General features: G+C 35.9%; 2 long non-coding RNA genes across 2 annotated transcripts in view; one reads left to right on the top strand and one right to left on the bottom strand.

Moving 5' to 3' along the window:
- Nucleotides 1–18,864, top strand: part of LOC309664778 — a 102,816-nt gene that overhangs the window by 34,567 nt on the left and 49,385 nt on the right. The window contains exon 3 of the long non-coding RNA XR_014266036.1: nt 7,806–7,840. This is a non-coding gene — a long non-coding RNA (uncharacterized lncRNA). The remainder of the gene's footprint in view (nt 1–7,805; nt 7,841–18,864) is intronic.
- LOC309664786 overlaps nt 8,662–18,864 on the bottom strand; it is a 309,583-nt gene continuing 299,380 nt past the window's right edge. Inside the window, exon 3 of the long non-coding RNA XR_014266045.1 lies at nt 8,662–18,852. This is a non-coding gene — a long non-coding RNA (uncharacterized lncRNA). The remainder of the gene's footprint in view (nt 18,853–18,864) is intronic.

Raw genomic sequence — 18,864 nt, 5'->3', positions numbered from 1 at the left:
TGCCTGGAGAGGGCATGGAAGCTTTATGCAGCACCTCAACAAATACTCCTCATTCACCACCACCACCTGCCAGTACCTTTCCCTATGCATCACTTCCATTTGTCTATTCCTGAGTTGTATCCTTTATAATATACCAGCAAACATATTTGTCAGTTGTGTAGCCCAGTGCCAAACTGATATACAAAATGTGGTATCATTCAGCCCTAAAAAGTAACAAAGTACTGATACATGCTACAGTGTGGCTGAACCTTGAAAGTGTTACGCCAAGCAGAAGAATCCAGACACAGAAGGCCACGTATTGTGTGATTCTTTTTATATGAAGTGTCCAGAATAGGCAATTCCATAGAGACAGGAAGTAAATTAGTGGTTTCCAGGGGTTAGGGGAAGGGTAAAATGAGGAAAAGCTGCTAAGTATGGGGATTCTTTAGTGGGTGATGAAAATACTCTGGAGTTGGATTGTGATAATGGTATCACAGCTCTGAATATACTATAAACTACTGAATTGTACACTTCATTAGTGTGAACTTTATGGTATGTGAATTGTAATACAATAAAGCTGTTATTAAAAACAAAGAAAAAACCCACAAAGACACCACTGTCCCTCAAAAAAAATCCCAAAACTTTTCAGTGACTTTCATGCCTATATATGTCTCTTTACCTCATCTACTGCTACTCTTCCACTGGATCATTTTGCTTTAGCCACACCAGCCTCCTGGCCATTCTTCAAACATGCCAGGCCCTCCCCAACTTTGGGTCTTAGAACTGTCCTTTCTACCTGGACTCCTCTTCCCCCAAAACTAATTCTCTCATCATCAGGTGTCATTTTCTTATGCTGACTGTTCTATTTAGTGTTGCTTACAGCCTGCACACTCCTCTGCTGATCCTTCTTACCTACACTAGTTTTTCTTTTTCCCTAACACCTCCACTTTCCCTAAAACCTTACGGATTTGATCCTGGTTATGCCACTGTTAACTGTGTGTGACTTGGGCAAGTTACCTAACATTCTTGAGCCTTAGTTTCCTCATCTACATAATGGGGAGTTTAATAGTATCTGCCTCATGGATGTGTTGTGAGAATCAAAATATTTAATACTTGTTAAATGAATAGCATACTGTCTGGCACACGGAAAGTGTAGAATGAATGTTAGCTATTGTTACGCTTATCACATAGTATTTTTATGCTTATCATAGATCCTTCTCCCCCTTGTAAGGGGGAAGGTGACTGATCAGTTACTCACAAATATAGAAGAAGACATTTATATTGCTGATGTTGGTGAATAATGAGGATGTCCAAAGTTCAGAGAGAGTGCAAGAGAATGAAAATAATCCACAGTAGAATTAACTTTATGTTATAATGGAGTATTCTATGATGGTTTGCTATTAAGTATAAAACTTGGAATTCTCAGGTTTGTTTTAAAAGGGCAATGTGAAAAATTCTTGTGGTGAAGGAAATGTTGTGTTTTGACTGTATTAATGTTAATATCCTGGCTATGATATTGTACTATAGTTTTACAAGATGTTACTGTTGGGGGAAACTGGATGGAGGCTTCCCAGTATCTGTCTGTATTATTTCCTAGAATTGCATGTGAATCTGTAAGTCTCTCAAAATAAAAATTTTAATTAAAAAATAATAAAATAGGGTATACTTGGAATATTCTAAAAAGCTGATAAATGTTTTCTTTGGGTGATGAGATTAGAGGAAATACAAATATTTTTTCCTGTGACTTGTGTATATTTTAAAAATTTTCTACAACACACAGGAATTACTTTTGTAGTAAAAAAAAAAAAAAAGTATCATTTATGAGAAACAATAGCCCTGAAAATCTAATCAAACCATTTGAAATACATTGATAGCTTTATTTTATTACATATAAACTATTAAGCATTAAGAATATTATGTGACAGGCTTTACAGGTCAGTGCATTAGAACTTTATATAAATTAAACACTGCTGACCACCATTGTGTCTCTCTTGTCTAAATAGCCAAAATCTAGGTTAGTTGACCCCAACATCTGGCATTGTACTTAGATATCACATGCTGTTTCTTCAATAAGCTTTTTTCACTTGACCATTAACCCAGGCACATTCCTTCATAGAATCACATAGCCTTAATTAGTGGAAAATACCTGTGATTTAACATTTGTTTCAATTGCTGGGTTCAGTTTTCAGTTGCCAGCCTATTCTTCTGATTTACAGAATTACTGCCAAGCAATCTTTGACAGGAAAAGAGATGACTCAACTTCTTTTTTTCTTCTCAAAAAGAATTCACTTTTAAAATCATAGGGCATAGTTCAGTGTATATTCTGGTAATTCTTTCCACTGATTTATGACTTCTATTGCTGATGATTACAAATCTGCTAGTATACTGATGAGTGTTCTTTTGTAGGTAATCTTTTATCTTTAGTTGTTTTTAAGAATTTTCTGCATTTTCAACAGTATTTGTCTAGGTATGAATTTAATTTCTCTATCTTGGAACTTATTTTGTTTCCTGAATCTAAATATTTATATTTCTCTGTAATTTTGGTAAACATTTCAGTCTTTGTATTTTTCTCAAACATTGCCTGTCAGTCCTCTAGTCTCTCATTTTCTCTGTTCTTTCTACCTGGCACTTCTATTAGATTTTATGTTAGTCTTCCTTTACTCTGTGTCTCTTAACATCTCTTGCATATTCATTCTCTTGCTGTCTCTTGCTCTTTCGCTCTCTCTCTCTCTCTTTCTCTCTCTCATTTTGGGTAATTTCTTCAGGTCTATTATACAGTTGACCAACTCTTTCTCCTCAGTTGTGTTCACCTGCTGTTTAACCCTTCCAATGAGTTTTATTTTTAATGACTGTATTTTTATATCTTTCATTTCTATAATTCTACTTTGTTTTCTAAAGTATATTTAAAAACACTTCTTTATTTTTATTTTTAAATTGTCATACAGCAAAATTGATTTTTTGTGGGTGCACAGTGCCATGAATTCAAACACCTATACAGATTCATGTATCCACAACCACAATCAGGAAACAGAACAGTTCCATCACTCCAAAAAACTCTCTTTGTAGTTATACCCTCCCCTTACCTCTAACCCATGGCAACCCACTGATCTGTTTTCCATCACTACAGTCTTTTATTTTCTGCCCAATCACTGTTGGTTATACAACTCTTTTTGGTATTCAAAGTCCCTTATGCTATTTATTAGACCTACATAATTAGTTTCTTTACAATATAGCTCCAGAAAAAATTTCTGTCTATATATATGTTAGCATATTTTCCATTATGCTCAAAATTACTTGTGTAATAGGATTTATGTAATTAAGTTCTCCATTATCTCACATTCTTATGAATATAATCTGGCTCTCTCTTTATCTTTGCTGGCATTTCTTTATGGAAGATTGTTCCCTTTTGAGTTTTGTATTTTGGAAAATGAGTTCATTTTAAGTGGGGCTTTATCCATAAAAATCCTATGTAGCCTGGGTTTTAGGTGAATCCTTCCAAAGCATTTTGCTTCTGTTTCTTTTTATTTATTTATTTTATTAAAAAAATTTTTTTGGCCACGCTGTGTGGCCTGTGGGATCCTAGTTACCCAACCAGGGATCGAACCCATGCCCCCTGCAGTGGAAGTGTGGGAGTCCCAACCACTGGGCTGCCAGGGAATTCCCAACTTCTGTCTGTTTCTATCAGGCCTCACAAAAATATTACCAGTCTGTAATTTGTTAATTTCTTGACTTGGAGTACCCAGACCATGCAACTAAAATAAATACCAAACCAACCTGAAGGCAGACTTTCTCACAAGATGTTTCTCCTGACCCAAAGCCACTTATGGCAGCAAATGGCACCATCTTATGCATTCTTATATCCCCCTGTAATATTTTCTAGGACCTCCTGGCCATTGGTTTATAGCTCTTTAAGAGATCCAATTCTGTGTGGGAATTTTGATTCCGATGTCTTGCTTTCTTGGTTTCAAAGTTTTATCTCCGTCAGTGAGTGGCTATTACAACCCAAATCTTGATTCCTGATATCAGAAGCTCCCCTTCCCATCCTATTACTGCTTTGTTTTTCTGTTCCCTCTTGTTTTGGGGCCCTTGGAAATTCACTTTATTGACATCTCGCCTATACACTTAACAGAGTGCTATATTTGTCAGCATTTTTAACTTTCTGTGGTAAAAGATTTTCACATCTTTTAGTCTTCCATATTCTTGGAAAAGAGAGAGAGAGACAGTGTGTGTGTGTGTGTGTGTGTTGTAATTAGGAATACTAACAGAAAATTGGGGGAAAAAATATCACCAGCCTAAACCGATACCTTTTTTTGAAGGTATGTTGACTTTATTGGCTTCTATTAACTAAGAAATAATAAGTAGATCAAAATCTTGTAATGTTAGCTCTAAGCAGTTTTCCATTTTTCACAGTAAAATGACAACCTCTGAATAGTGTTAACCCCAGTGTTGTTCTAAATGGGTTGAGAAAATTATATGTTGAAAATCTGGTATTAAAAATAAATCCTTATTAATCAGCAGCAATATCAACCAAAACAATCTCATGCATTATCAGATAACTCTCTTTCTGCCCTGAATTTTTTTCTCTGCTTCAATCTGGCTATTATGTTTAATGTATATTTTTTTCTTTTTAGTGAGTCAGGATTGTTTGTTCATGATGTTCAACAGTTACCGAGGCCTGTCTGTATTGCTGGTAAAAGTGACTCACATACAGCGCTTGGGTTTGTTAAGCAAGAGCAGTAGAGAAGCGGTTTTGATGAAGGTATGGAGAGAAGCCCAGACTGCCCCTGGGACAGACAGCATCTCTGTGAGCAGCTGAAAAGGGCTTTCTTCTCTCAGCAACTCAGATTCATATTTTCCATCTCTTCCCTTTCCAGGAGCATTTCCTTCTAATTCCACATATTATGTTATCAGTAGAGGACATTTTAGATACTGGTTAAGCGTTGGACCTGGAGATTTCTGAGGGGTAGTCTTAGGTTACATGTTTCAGGCTGATTTGTCCATATAATCCAAGGATCATCATCTTGCAGCAAGCCTAAGCATGCCTCACCCATCCTCACTGGCAGCCATACTCTAAATAATATACTGTCCCTGTATCCACCTTTTGAAATAGCCTGCAATTGAAGTCATCTAGCAAAGCAGGCTCCACTCAGTGCCACAGAGAGAAGCAGGCAGTTATGGAATCTTCCTTCTCATCTGCAGTCACTACTCAGTCACTACAACAGAGCACACTTTGTCTTTTGAGATGGTTGTGCATGTAGTTGATTTAATCTTCTCCCCAGTGGCTTTTTTATTATTTTAGTTTTCAATTCTTCGTATGCACCTCTGTCACTTTTGAAATTTATCTTTTGGTGGGAATTTCAGTTTCTGTTCAAATAGTGGCTAATTTCATTTTAAAGTAAACAAATGTTTATTACATGTTGATATTTCTGCTCTTAACCTAATCATTTGCTTTTTTAACTGATGGATTCAGTTTTATTAAGAGCCCTTTGAGATAATAAGAAGGATTTGCTAGTCTAGCCACTCCTTCAGGCATTCCGGGTTCTACTCTTGGATCAAGTTAAATTGATCCAATAAAACTACATACATGGATGTATTAAGAGCCTCTACTGAAAACAGTAAATAAATGCAGGATTATAATACATCATTGGATTGAGAAGAGTTAGGTCAGTAAGTCAGTATGGAACAAGGAACAAGTTGCTATCTTAGTTAAGCCCCTCCCAGGATGGACTTCATTTATTATAGAGCAAACTCAGAAGACAGTTATGGTTATTGTCAGGAAATTTATCATCTGTTTTGGCTGCCCAGCAGCAGAACCACTTTTTATGTTTGTGGAATTCCTAACCCCAAAATTATTTGGTTCGTATGGTAGGGTATACTATAGGAGCTAAAAGTGCCAGATACTTACTTTCCCTTCCTCTTTTGCAGCTGGGGCACAGACATGTGACCTAGGCTCTACCAATCAGATGCTGCCAGATGCACTGCACAGCTGCACTAGTAGCTGGAAGTGGCAGTATTCAGTGACACTGAAGGGAGCGATTTTATCTCCACATCAATTCTGAAACATGCTTCCATGTATTTTTTGTTTTGTGGTTTGGTTTTGAGGCTGTATATAAGTCCCTTTTAGTAGATTCTGTGAGCTATCCCACTATCTGTTTAGTGACTTAGCTGGAGATGGCATCTGTTTCTTGCATGTAAGAATCCAGACTGACAGTGATTTCTTATACACTTTACTTAGGGATTTATTGTGAACTTAACATGTTGCCTCATTTCTAGTAATGATCACTGTAACACTTGTCATACTTTTGTTTTTATTATTCCTGGCAGCTATAAATCGCGGAATCAAATTTGGAACTTGACTATAGTACAGAGAGTAATTCAGCTCTTACAATTAGTACAATTGGCTCATTTTCCTTTGCTTCCCACCCACCCTCCGCAGTTTTTCAAATTAATTCAGTTTGTATTGTGGTGTCACTGGTTGTAAGCAGCCTACCAGAAAACTCCACAGGTCTTTTCAGGCCCACATGGGTTCCCCAAATTCTCATTTCTTCCTGGTGGCAGGCCTCTATGTCCTGGTCTTCTTTCCTTCCCCTTGTAGCTGTAATAACCCTTCTTTTCCCCCTTCACACAGCTGGCAAAGGAGGATGATGTAGTCTCTCCAGCCCCTCACTCTCTTCTCCCTGACTCCTAATAAAAGCTCATTTAAGGATTTCATAGTTAATAACAATAGAAAAAATTATAGCAAAATATGAACATCCAGGATTCTAAAATCTGGCAATTTTGTGTGATGTATGATTCTTTCTGAGATGGATAGTAAAAGTGCTATTAGGACTCTGCCTCCCTTTTAATTTTCAAGCTTCACTAAACGCCCTCCTACTCTATTAAACTTAAAATTGTTTTGTTATGAAATCGTGCAAAAATTTTTTGAAACTCAGCTCTGTCCATTATTTTTAAAATTGGAATTGCATTGGATAGTTTACCTTGAGGAAAACTGTTTTACTAACAGTCATTCCATCCATGAGGACCTCTCTATTTATTTAGGTTTTCTTTAGTGTATTTCAATAAACTTTTATATTTTCTCCATAAATGTATTATACATGCTTTCTTAGATTTTTTCTGAGCAACCTTATTTTTGTTGCTATTATAAATATGATCTTTAAAAAGTATATTTCTAAATGTTATTGATTGTATATAGAGATACAATAGATTTTTAAATATTAACCTTTTTTATTGAAGTAAAGTTGGTTTATAATATTGTGTTAGTTTCAGGTATTCAGTACTTTTGCAGATTATACGCCACTATACGGTATTACAAGATACTGGGTATAATTCTCTGTGCTATACAGTATATCCTTGTTCCTTTTTTAGTATCTAGTAGTTTGTATCCGTTAATTCCATACCCCTAACTTTTTGCTCCCCCTTTCCCTCTCCCCTTTGGTGGCCACAAGTTTGTTTTCGATATCCATGAGTCTGTTTCTGTTTTGCATATACATTCATTTGTATTATTTTTTAGATTCCACATATAAGTGATATCATACAGTATTTGTCTTTCTCTTTCTGACTTATTTCACTAACCACAATATTCTCTAGGTTCATTCATTTTGCTGCAAAATGCAATACTTCATTCTTTTTTATGGCTGAGTAATGTTCCATTGTGTGTGGGGATACACACACACACACACACACACATGTATTTCGCATATCTTCTTAATCCAGTGTCTGGTAATGGACATTTGAGTTGCTTCCATGTCTTGGCTATTGTAAATAGTGGCGCTATGAACATTGGGGTGCAGGTATCTTTTTGACTTGGTGTTTTTGTTCTTTTTCAGATAAATACCCAGGAGTGGAATTGCTGGATCATATGGTAGGTCTATTTTTAGTTTTTTAAGCATCCTCCATACTGTTTTCCATAGTGGCTGCACCAATTTACATTCCCACCAGCAGTGTACGAGGGTTCCCTTTTCTCCACACCCTTTCCAACATTTGTTATTTATAGATTTTTTGATGATAGCCATTCTGACAGGTGTGAGGTGATACCTCATTGTGGTTTTGATTTGCATTTTTCTAATAAGTAGTGATGTTGAGCATCTTTTCATGTTAGTCATCTGTATTTCTTCTTTGGAAAAAATTTCATTCAGGTTTTCTGTCAGCTCTTTGATTGGGTTGGGTTTTTTTGATATTGCATTGTATGAGCGGTTTGTATATTTCAAATGGTAACCCCTTGTCAGTCACTTTATTTGCAAATATTTTCTCCCATTTGGTAGGTTGCTTTCCTCTTTGTTGATGGTTTCCTTGTTGTGCAAAAGCTTTTAAGTTTAATTAGGTCTCATTTGTTTATTTTTGTGTTTATTTCTTTTGCCTCAGGAGACTGATCTGCCAAATATTGCTATGATTTATGTCAAAGGGTGTTTTGCATATGTTTTTTTCTAGGAGTTTTATGGTGTCATGTCTTACTATATTTAGGTCTTTAAATCACTTTGAATTTATTTTTGTGTATGGTGTGAGGGAACATTCTAATCTCATTGTTTTGCAATTGGCTGTCCAGTTTCCCCAACATCACTTGTTGAAGAGACTGTCTTTTCTCCATTATATATTCTTGCCTCCTTTGTCAAAGATTAATTGACTGTAGGTGTATGGGTTTATTTCTGGGCTCTCTCTTCTGTTCCATTGAACTATGTGTCTGTTTTTGTGCCAGTACCACACTGTTTTGATTACTCTAACTTTGTAGTATTGTCTGAAGTCTGGGAGGGTTATACCTCCAGCTTTGTTCTTTGTTCTCAGGATTGCTTTGACAATTCTGGGTCTTTTGTGGTTCCATATAAATTTTAGGATTATTTATTCTAATTCTGTGAAAAATGTCATGGGTGTTTTGATAGGGATTGCATTAAATCTGTAGATTGCTTTGGGTAGTATCGCCATTTTAATAATATTAATTCTTCCAATCCAAGAGCATGGAGTATCTTTACATTTCTTTGTATCATTGTCAATTTCCTTCATCGGTGCTTTATAGTTTTCAGAGTATAGGTCTTTCACCTCCTTGGTTAAGTTTATTCTTAGTTATTTTTTTTGGATGCAGTTTTAAATGGGATTGTTTTAAAACTTTCTGATATTTCATTATTAGTGTGTAGAAACACAACAGATTTCTGTATATTAATCTTATATCCTGCAGCCTTGCTGAATTCTTTTATCAGTTCTAATAGTTTTTCGGTGGAGACTTTTAAGGTTCTCTATATAGAGTATCATATCATCTGCAAATAGTGACATTTTTACCTCTTCCCTTCCAATTTGGATACCTTTTATTTCTCTTTTTTGTCTGATTGCTGTGGCTAGGACTTCCAATACTATATTAAATAAAAGCAGCAAGAGTTGGTATCCTCGTCTTGTTCCTAAATTTACCAGGAAGGCTTTCAGATTTTCACCATTGAGTATTATGTTGGCTGTGAGTTTGTCGTAAATGGCCTTTATTATGTTGAGGTATGTTCCCTCTATAGCCACTTTGATGAGAGGTTTTTTTTATCATGAATGGATGTTGAATTTTGTCAAATGCTTTTTCAGTGTCTATTGAGATGATCATGTGGTTTTTGTTTTTCCTTCTGTTAATGTGTTGTATCACATTGATTCATTTGTGTGTGTTGAACCATCCTGTGACCCTGGGATAAATCCAACTTAATCATAGTGTATGATCCTTTTTATGTATTGTTGGATTGAGCTTGCTAATATTTTGTTGAGGATTTATATTCATATAAATATATTCATCAAAAATGTTGGCCAAATGTAAAATAGATAGCTAGTGGGAAACAGCCGCATAGCACAGGGAGATAAGCTAGGTGCTTTGTGACCACCTAGAGGGGTGGGATAGGGAGGGTGGGAGGGTGGGAGGGAGGGAGACGCAAGAGGGAAGAGATTTGGGGGTATATGTATATGTATAACTGATTCACTTTGTTATAAAGCAGAAACTAACACACCATTGTAAAGCAGTTATACTCCAATAAAGATGTTAAAAAAAAAATGTTGGCCTGCAATTTTCTCATTTTTTGGTAGTATCTTGGTCTGCTTTTGGTATCAGGGTAATGGTGGCCTCATCGAATGAATTTGGAGTGTTCCTTCCTCTTTAGGTTTTTGGAATAATTTGAAAAGAACAGGTGTAAGTTCTTCATATGTTTGGTATTCCCTAGTCAGTTTATCTGGTTCTGGACTTTTGTTTGCAGGAATTATTTTTAAATTACAGATTCTATATCATATTCAGCAATTGGTCTATTCAAGTTTTCTGTTTCTTCTTGACTAAGTCTTGGTAGGCTATATGTTTCTGGAAATTTGTTCATTTCTTCTAGGTTGTCCAATTTGTTGGCATATAACTCTTCATAGTATTCTCTTACTTTTTTTGTATGTCTATTTTATATAATGTGTTGTCCTATCAATTGTTATTTCTCCTCTTTCATTTCTTATTTTATTTGGTTCCTCTTTCGTTTCTTCTTGGTGAGCCTAGCTAAAGATTTGTCAATTTTCTTTATGTTTTCAGAAAACCACCTCTTGGTTTCATTGATCTTTTCTATTTTTTTTGATCTCTATTTTATTTATTTCCTCTTTGATCCTTATTATTTCCTTCCTTCTGCTGACTTTGGACTTTGTTTGTTCTTTTCCTAATTCTTTTGGGTAGTAGGTTAGGTTGTTTATTTGCCATTTTTCTTGTTTCTTGAGGAGGGCCTGTATCTTTATGAACTTTCCTCTTAGAACTGCTTTTGCTGCCTCCTATAGATTTTATAAAGTTGTGTTTTCATTTTCATTTTCATTTGTCTTGAGGTATTTTCTGATTTCCTCCTTGATTTTATCATTGACCCATTGGCTTTTTAATAGCAGCTGGTCATGTTTTTGAGACTCTATGTGTTTGTTCTTTTCTCCTTTTTCTTTCTGTAGTTGACTTCTAGTTTTATACTTTGTGGTCGGGAAAAAAATGCTTGATATAATTTCTATCCTCTTAACTTTGTTGAGGCTTGTTTTATGACCTAGTATGTGATCTATCCTGGAGAACATTTTATATGCGCTTGAAAAGAAGGTGTATTCTGGTTTTTTAAGATGTAATGTCCTATAGATATTAATTAAGTCCAGCTGGTTTATTGTGTCATTAGAGACTTCTGTTGTCTTATTGGTTTTCTGTCTGGATGATCTGTTCATTGATGTCAGTGTAGTGTTAAAGTCTTCTACTATTATTGTACTATTGTCAGTCTCTCCCTTTATGTCCGTTAGTGTTTGCTTTATCTGTTTAGGTGCTCCTGTTTTGGGTGTATTTGTTAACAAGTATAATGCCCTGTTTTTGTATTGATCCCTTTATCATTATATAATGCCCTTCTTTGTCTTTCGTTAAAGGCTTTGTTTTAAAGTCTGCTTTTCCTGATATGAGAATTGCTACCCCTGATTTCTTGTCATTTCCGCTTGCATGACATATCTTTTTCTGTCCCCTCATTTTCAGTATGTGTGTGCCTTTTGCACTGAAGTGAGTCTTTTATAGGCAGCATGTTGAAGGGTCTTGTTCTTTTATGCAGTCAGCCAGCCTGTGTCTTCTGACTGGAGCATTTACTCCATTGACATTTAAAGTAATTATTGATAGGTATGCACTTATTCCATTAAACATCAATCTTATATCCAGTAAACTTGCTGAACTCACATAATAGTTCTAATAATTTGTCCTTAAATCATGGATTTTCTACTTACATAGTCATTACTTCTGTTAATAATAATTTTGATTCTTTTTTCAATCTTTACACCATTGATTGATTGACTGCACTTACAATTTTTTTTATTTCTGAGTATAATCATTTAAAGGTTATAAAATTCCTCTAAACATAAGATTTAGCTACACCTCACAGTTTGATAGGTAACTCACAATTTGACAGGTAATTGAGTTTTCCAAGTACACTTTATTCTTTCACATATTATTATTTAGAAATGTGTTTTTAAACTTACAAATGATAATATTTACTTAAGATTTTTAATTTTTATTAAACTTTACTTTTGTATTGTGATCAGAGGGTTATGCCTCTGATACAGGTACTTCAAAATCTGTTGAGATATGATTTGTGTACTAAAATGTCATCAATGTAATGTGCTTTTGAAAACAGTGCATATTTTCTGTCATATAGAATATACTTAATGAAGTTTGATAATTATGTTCAAAACTTCTATATTTAAATTAAAGCTTTTTTTTTTTTTAATCTGCTTGATGCATCAATTACTGGGAGAGAAAAATAAAAATCTCTTACTCTGGTGGATTTGTAAATTTCTCCATATAATTCTGTGTTGAATCTGTAGATCATTTTGGGGAGTATTGCCATCTTATAATATTAAGTCTTTTGATCTATAAGCATAGGATGTTTTTCCATTTATTTATATCTTTAGTTCTTTTCAACAGTATTTTGTAGTTTTGAGAGTATAAGTGTTTTTTTTTTTTGGTTGTGGTAAAAACACATTACGTAAAATTTACCATCTCAACCATTGTTAAGTGTACACTTTTAGTAGAGTTAAGCATGTTCAAATTATTATGCCGTAGATCTCTATAATTTTTTCATCTTGCAAAGCTAAAGCTTGTACCCATTAAACAACAGCTCTTCCATTCCCCTTTCCCCAGCCCCTGGCAACCACTATTCTACTTTCTGTTTCTATAAATTTGACTACCTTAGGAAGTTCATATAAGTGGAATCATATACTGTTTGTCTTGCTGTGATGGGGTTATTTCACTTAGCATGATGTCCTCAAGGTTCTTCCATGTTGTAGCCTGTGACAAGATTTCCTTCCTTTTTAAGGCTGAATAATATTTCATTGTATATATATACAATTTTATCTGTTCATGCCTTGATTAACAGATAAAATTGTTCCATATTTTATCTGTTCATCCTTTGATAGACATTTGGGTTGTATCCACCTTTTGGCTCTTGTGAATAAAGATGCTATGACCATGGGTATGTGAATATCTCTTCCAAGATCCGGCTTTCAGTTCCTTTGGTTATATACCCAGAAGTGGTTTGCTGAACAGTAGGGCAACATTGGTTATTTTCTTTCTTTCTTTCTTTCTTTTTTAATAGTAGCCAACTAATGGGTGTGAGATGATTTCTCAGTTGTGGTTTTGTTTTGCATTTCTAATGATTAGTAACACTGAGCACTTTTTATTATGTTTGCTGGCCATTTTATATATCATCTTTGAAGAAATGTCTATTCAAGTCTTTGTTCATATTTTAATTGGGTTATTTGTTTATTTGTTGTTGAATTTTAGGGGTTCTTTATATATGCTGGATATTAACCCCTTATTACATATGTGGTTTGGAAATACGTTCTCCCATTCATATGTTACATAAGTTTAAAAGTTTGATGTGGTCTTATTTGTCTATTTTTACTTTTGTTGCCTGTGCTTTTAGTGTCATATTCAAGGAATAATTGCCTAATTCAATGTCAAGAAGATTTTCCCCTATATTTTCTTTAAGTATTATAGTTTTAGGTCTTATGTTTAGGTCTTTAATCCATTTAGAGATAATTTTCATATATTGTGTAAGATAAGGGTCGAACTTTATTCTTTTCCATGTGGATATCCAGTTTTCCCATCACCACTTATTTAAGAGACTGTCTTTTACCCATTGTATATTCTTGACACCTTTATTGAAGATGAGTTGACTGTATGTGTGTGGGTTTATTTCTGGGCTGTCTATTTTGTTCGGTTGGTTTGTCTTCATGCCAGCACCACACTGTTTTAATTACTGTAGCTTTGTAATATATTTAAATTCAGGAAGTGTGATAGCTCCAGCTTTGTTCTTCTTCCTCAAGATTTTTTTGGCTATTCTGTGTCCTTTGTGGTTCCATATGAATTTTAGGACATTTTTTCTAAGTCTGAAAAAATGCCATTGGGATTTTGATAAGGATTGCTCAGAATTGGTAGATCACTTTGAGTAGTAGGGATATCTTAACCGTATTAATTCTTCCAATCTATGAACACTATGAATGGTTGAATCTATGAATGGATGTCTTTCCATTAGTTCGTGTCTTCTTTAATTTCATTCATAAATGTTTTGAAGTTTCCAGTATACAAGTCTTTCACCTCATTAGTTGAGTTTACTCCTAAGCAGTTTATTCTTTTTAATGCTATTGCAAATGGGATTTTATTTTTAGGGTAGTTCACTGTTAGTGTATAGAGATACAACTGATTTTTTAATATTTATTTTGTATCCTGCAACTTTTCATTTTTTTTAAAATCTCCTCATATTCCTTGTTTATTGAACAGAACCATTCCATTTGTCATTATTTTATATAATATGCATTTTTTTGAACATCTTTATTTTATTTATTTATTTTTTATACAGCAGGTACTTATTAGTTATCTGTTTTATACATATTAGTGTATATATGTCAATCCCAATCTCCCAATTCGTCCCACCACCACCACCCCCCTCACCTTCCCCCCTTGGTGTCCATATGTTTGTTCTCTACATCTGTGTCTCTATTTCTGCTTTGCAAACTGGTTCATCTGTACCATTTTTCTAGATTCCACATATATGCATTAATACACGATATTTGTTTTTCCCTTTCTGACTTACTTCACTCTGTATGACAGTCTCTAGGTCCATCCAGGTCTCTACAAATGACCCAATTTTGTTCCTTTCTGTGGCTGAGTAATATTCTGTTGTATATATGTACCACAACTTCTTTATCCATTTGTCTGTTGATGGGTACTTAGGTTGCTTCCATGACCTGGTTATTGTAAATAGTGATGCAGTGAACACTGGGGTGCATGTGTCTTTTTTTTTTTTTTTTTCCCAAGGACAAATCTGTATTTAAAAGGGATTTGACTTTAGCCAGGTAGCCCTCCTACAGCAGGAAAGGATAATTTAAGTAGCAGTGAATGTCAACAAGTGGCCATGAGAGAATAAGGAAACACATGCGCTTCCTTTATAACTATCAGGTAACAGGGAGAGGTGGGATGATCCTGCCTCCCTGGTCACAGACAAGTTACATGGGAGGAAACGTTTTCTAGCCGCCAGGATGCTGACGACTTAACCTCTGATAATTCTTCTTTATGCCATTTGGTTTCCAAGTCACATAACTGATTCTTTATTTCTGTCTGCAGAAATTCAGGCAAGAGATTCCATTTCTCCTTCACGCATTCCTTTTCTGTTAAACTATCTCTTTCCAAATCTTTGAGCCTCTGACTTAGCACTCCTTACACCTGGAGAACTTTTTGGATAACTGCTTTCATCACAGAATGATCAACAAGTGGATTTTTTTCTTATATCCAAAACGACCAGAGTTCTGTTGCTTTCAAGGGCCTTTAGTAAAGCCTTTGCTCCTTCACTGGTGAGGCCACACTGCTGCAGGTCAAGTGCTCTAAGCCATAAATCCTCACTAAGAGATTCTGCCAAAGCACTTGCACCCAGGTCACCAATGAACGTGTTGCAGTTCAGAGTGATGCGCCTCAAACCAGCCGTACAGTCAAGATCAGGTCTCCTGGAATGAAGACTCTCAGCCCAGGTTTCTTCATGCCTTCCGGTAGTCTGATACTTTAAGATCTTGGCCATGTGATCTGCTCCCTGCCATGTCAGATTACACCCCGTGAAGTTTACTGTCTTAAGAGTGGTGGAGTTCTTTACACCTCGACAAATAACACTCCAGACCACTACTGGACACAGGGAAGAAGTCGGCTGCACTGTCGCAGCGCAGCTTCACCGGCCATCATGGCCCGAGTGCGGCCTTGGGGACGCTGGCTGTGGACACGGTGCCCACACCCGCCTGGGGGCCCCGGCTCGCCTCCCGGCCCCTCGGGCGCCCACCGCCCGGCGGCTGCGGCCCCGCAGCGTGTGCAGGACCCGTGTCGCAGCCAGAAGACACAGGGCCACGGGCCCCAGTTAGGCAGGCCCCTCCATGCTGCGCTCACTTTGGCGCCGGCCTCGTCGCCCTGCGTGCCGGGGGGCTGCCGTTCCAACCGGCAGGCGACCCCGTGGGGGCGGGGCTCGAGGACGTCAGTCGCATGTGTCTTTTTGAATTATGGTTTTCTCTGGGTATGTGCCCAATAGTGGGATTGCTGGGTCATATGGTAATTCTATTTTTAGTTTTTTAAGGAACCTCCATACTGTTCTCCAATATATCTGTATATTGGCTGTATCAATATACATTCCCACAAACAGTGCAAGAGGGTTCCCTTTTCTCCACACCCTCTCCAGCATTCGTTGTTTGTAGATTTTCTGATGATGCTCATTCTAACTGATGTGAGGTGATACCTCATTGTAGTTTTGATTTGCATTTCTCTAATAATTAGTGATGTTGAGCAGCTTTTCATGTGCCTCTTGGCCATCTGTATGTCTTCTTTGGAGAGATGTCTATTTAAGTCTTCTGCCCATTTTTCGATTGGGTTCTTTGTTTTTTTAATATTGAGCTTCATGAGCTGTTTATATATTTTGGAGATTAATCCTTTGTCCATTGATTCCTTTGAAAATATTTTCTCCCATTCTGAGGGTTGTCTTTTTGTCTTATTTATAGTTTCCTTTGCTGTGCAAAAGGTTTTAAGTTTCATTAGGTCCCATTTGTCTATTTTTGTTTTTATTTCCATTACTCTAGGATGTGGGTCAAAAAAGATCTTGCTGTGATTTATGTCAAAGAGTGTTCTTCCTATGTTTTCCTCTAAGAGTTTTAAAGTGTCCGGTCTTACACTTAGTTCTTTAATCCATTTTGAGTTTATTTTTGTGTATGGTGTTAGGGAGTGTTCTAATTTCATTCTTTTACACGTAGCTGTCCAGTTTTCCCAGCACCACTTATTGAAGAGACTCTCTTTTCTCCAGTGAATATCCTTGCCTCCTTTGTCATAGATTAGTTGACCATAGGTGCATGGGTTTATCTCTGGGCTTTCTATCCTGTTCCATTGATCTATATTTCTGTTTTTGTGCCAGTACCATTCTGTCTTGGTTACTGTAGCTTTGTAGTATATTCTGAAGTCAGGGAGTCTGATTCCTCCAGCTCCATTTTTCTTTCTCAAGATAGCTTTGGCTATTTGGGGTCTTTTGTGTCTCCATACAGATTTTAAGATTTTTTGTTCTAGTTCTGTGAAAAAATGCCACTGGTAATTTGATAAGGATTGCATTGAATCTGTAGATTGCTTTGGGTAGTATAGTCATTTTCACAATATTGATTTTTCCAATCCAAGAACACAGTATATCTCTCCATCTGTTTGTGTCATCTTTGATTTCTTTCATCAGTGTCTTGTAGTTTTCTGAGTACAGGTCTTTTACTTCCTTAGGTAGGTTTATTCCTAGGTGTTTTATTCTTTTTGTTGCAATGGTGAATGGGATTGTTTCCTTAATTTCTCTTTCTGATCTTGCATTCTTAGTGTATAGGAATAAAGGAAATTTCTGTGCATTAATTTTGTATTCTGTAACTTTACCAAATTCATTGATTAGCTCTAGTTTTCTGGTGGCATCTTTAGGATTATCTATATATAGTATCATGTCATCTGCAAAGAGTGACAGCTTTACTTCTTCTTTTCCAATTTGTATTCCTTTTATTTCTTTCCCTTCTCTGATTGCCATGGCTAGGACTTCCAAAACTATGTTGAATAATAGAGGTGAGAGTGGACATCCTTGTCTTGTTCCTGATCTTAGAGGAAATGCTTACGGTTTTTCACCATTGAGAATGATGTTTGCTGTGGGTTTGTCATATATCGCCTTTATTATGTTGAGGTAGGTTCCCTCTATACCCACTTTCTGGAGAGTTTTTATCTTAAATGGGTGTTGAATTTTGTCAAAAGCTTTTTCTGCATCTGTTGAGATGATCATATGGTTTTTATTCATCAATTTGTTAATATGGTGTATCACATTGATTGATTTGTGTATGTTGAAGAATCCTTGCATCCCTGGGATAAATCCCACTTGATCATGGTGTTTGATCCTTTTAATGTGTTGTTGGAGTCTGTTTGGTAGTATTTTGTTGAGGATTTTTGCATCTATATTCATCATGATATTGGTCTGTAATTTTCTTTTTTTGTAGTGTCTTTGTCTGGTTTTGGTATCAGGGTGATGGTGGCCTCATAAAATGAGTTTGGGAGTGTTCCTTCCTCTGCAGTTTTTTGGGAGAGTTTAAGAAGGATGGGTGTTAGCTCTTCTCTAAGTGTTTGATAGAATTCACCTGTGAAGCCATCTGGTCCTGGACTTCTGTTTGTTGGAAGATTTTTAATCACAGTTTCAATTTCATTACTTGTGATTGGTCTGTTCATATTTTCTGTTTCTTCCTGGTTCAGTCTTGGAAGGTTATACCTTTCTAAGAATTTGTCCATTTCTTGCAGGTTTTCCATTTTTTTGGCATAGAGTTGCTTGTAGGAGTCTTTTATGGTGCTTTATATTTCTGTGGTGTCTGTTGTAACTTCTCCTTTTTCATTTCTAATTTTATTGATTTGAGTCCTCTCCCTCTTTTTCTTGATGAGTCTGGCTAAAGGTTTATCAATTTTGTTTATCTTCTCAAAGAACCAGCTTTTAGTTTTATTGATCTTTGCTATTGTTTTCTTTGTTTCCATTTCATTTACTTCTGCTCTGATCTTTATGATTTCTTTCCTTCTACTAACTTTGGGTTTTGTTTGTTCTTATTTCTGTAGTTCCTTTAGGTGTAAGGTTAGATTGTTTATTTGAGATTTTTCTTCTTTTTTTGTGCTAGGATTGTATTGCTATAACCTTCCCTCTTAGAACTGCTTATGCTGCATCCCATAGGTTTTGGATTGTTGTGTTTTCATTGTCATTTGCCTCTAGATAATTTTTGATTTCCACTTTGTTTTCTTCAGTGATCTCTTGGTTATTTAGTAATGTATTTTTTAGCCTCCATGTGTTTGTGTTTTTTACGTTTTCTCCCTGTAATTGATTTCTAATCTCATAG

This window comes from Balaenoptera physalus, assembly GCF_965194825.1.
Source record: "Balaenoptera physalus genome assembly, chromosome: 7".
Taxonomy (NCBI): Eukaryota; Metazoa; Chordata; class Mammalia; order Artiodactyla; family Balaenopteridae; genus Balaenoptera; species Balaenoptera physalus.
Note: the sequence above shows the minus strand (reverse complement) of the source record. Positions and strands in the feature narration are given on the sequence as shown.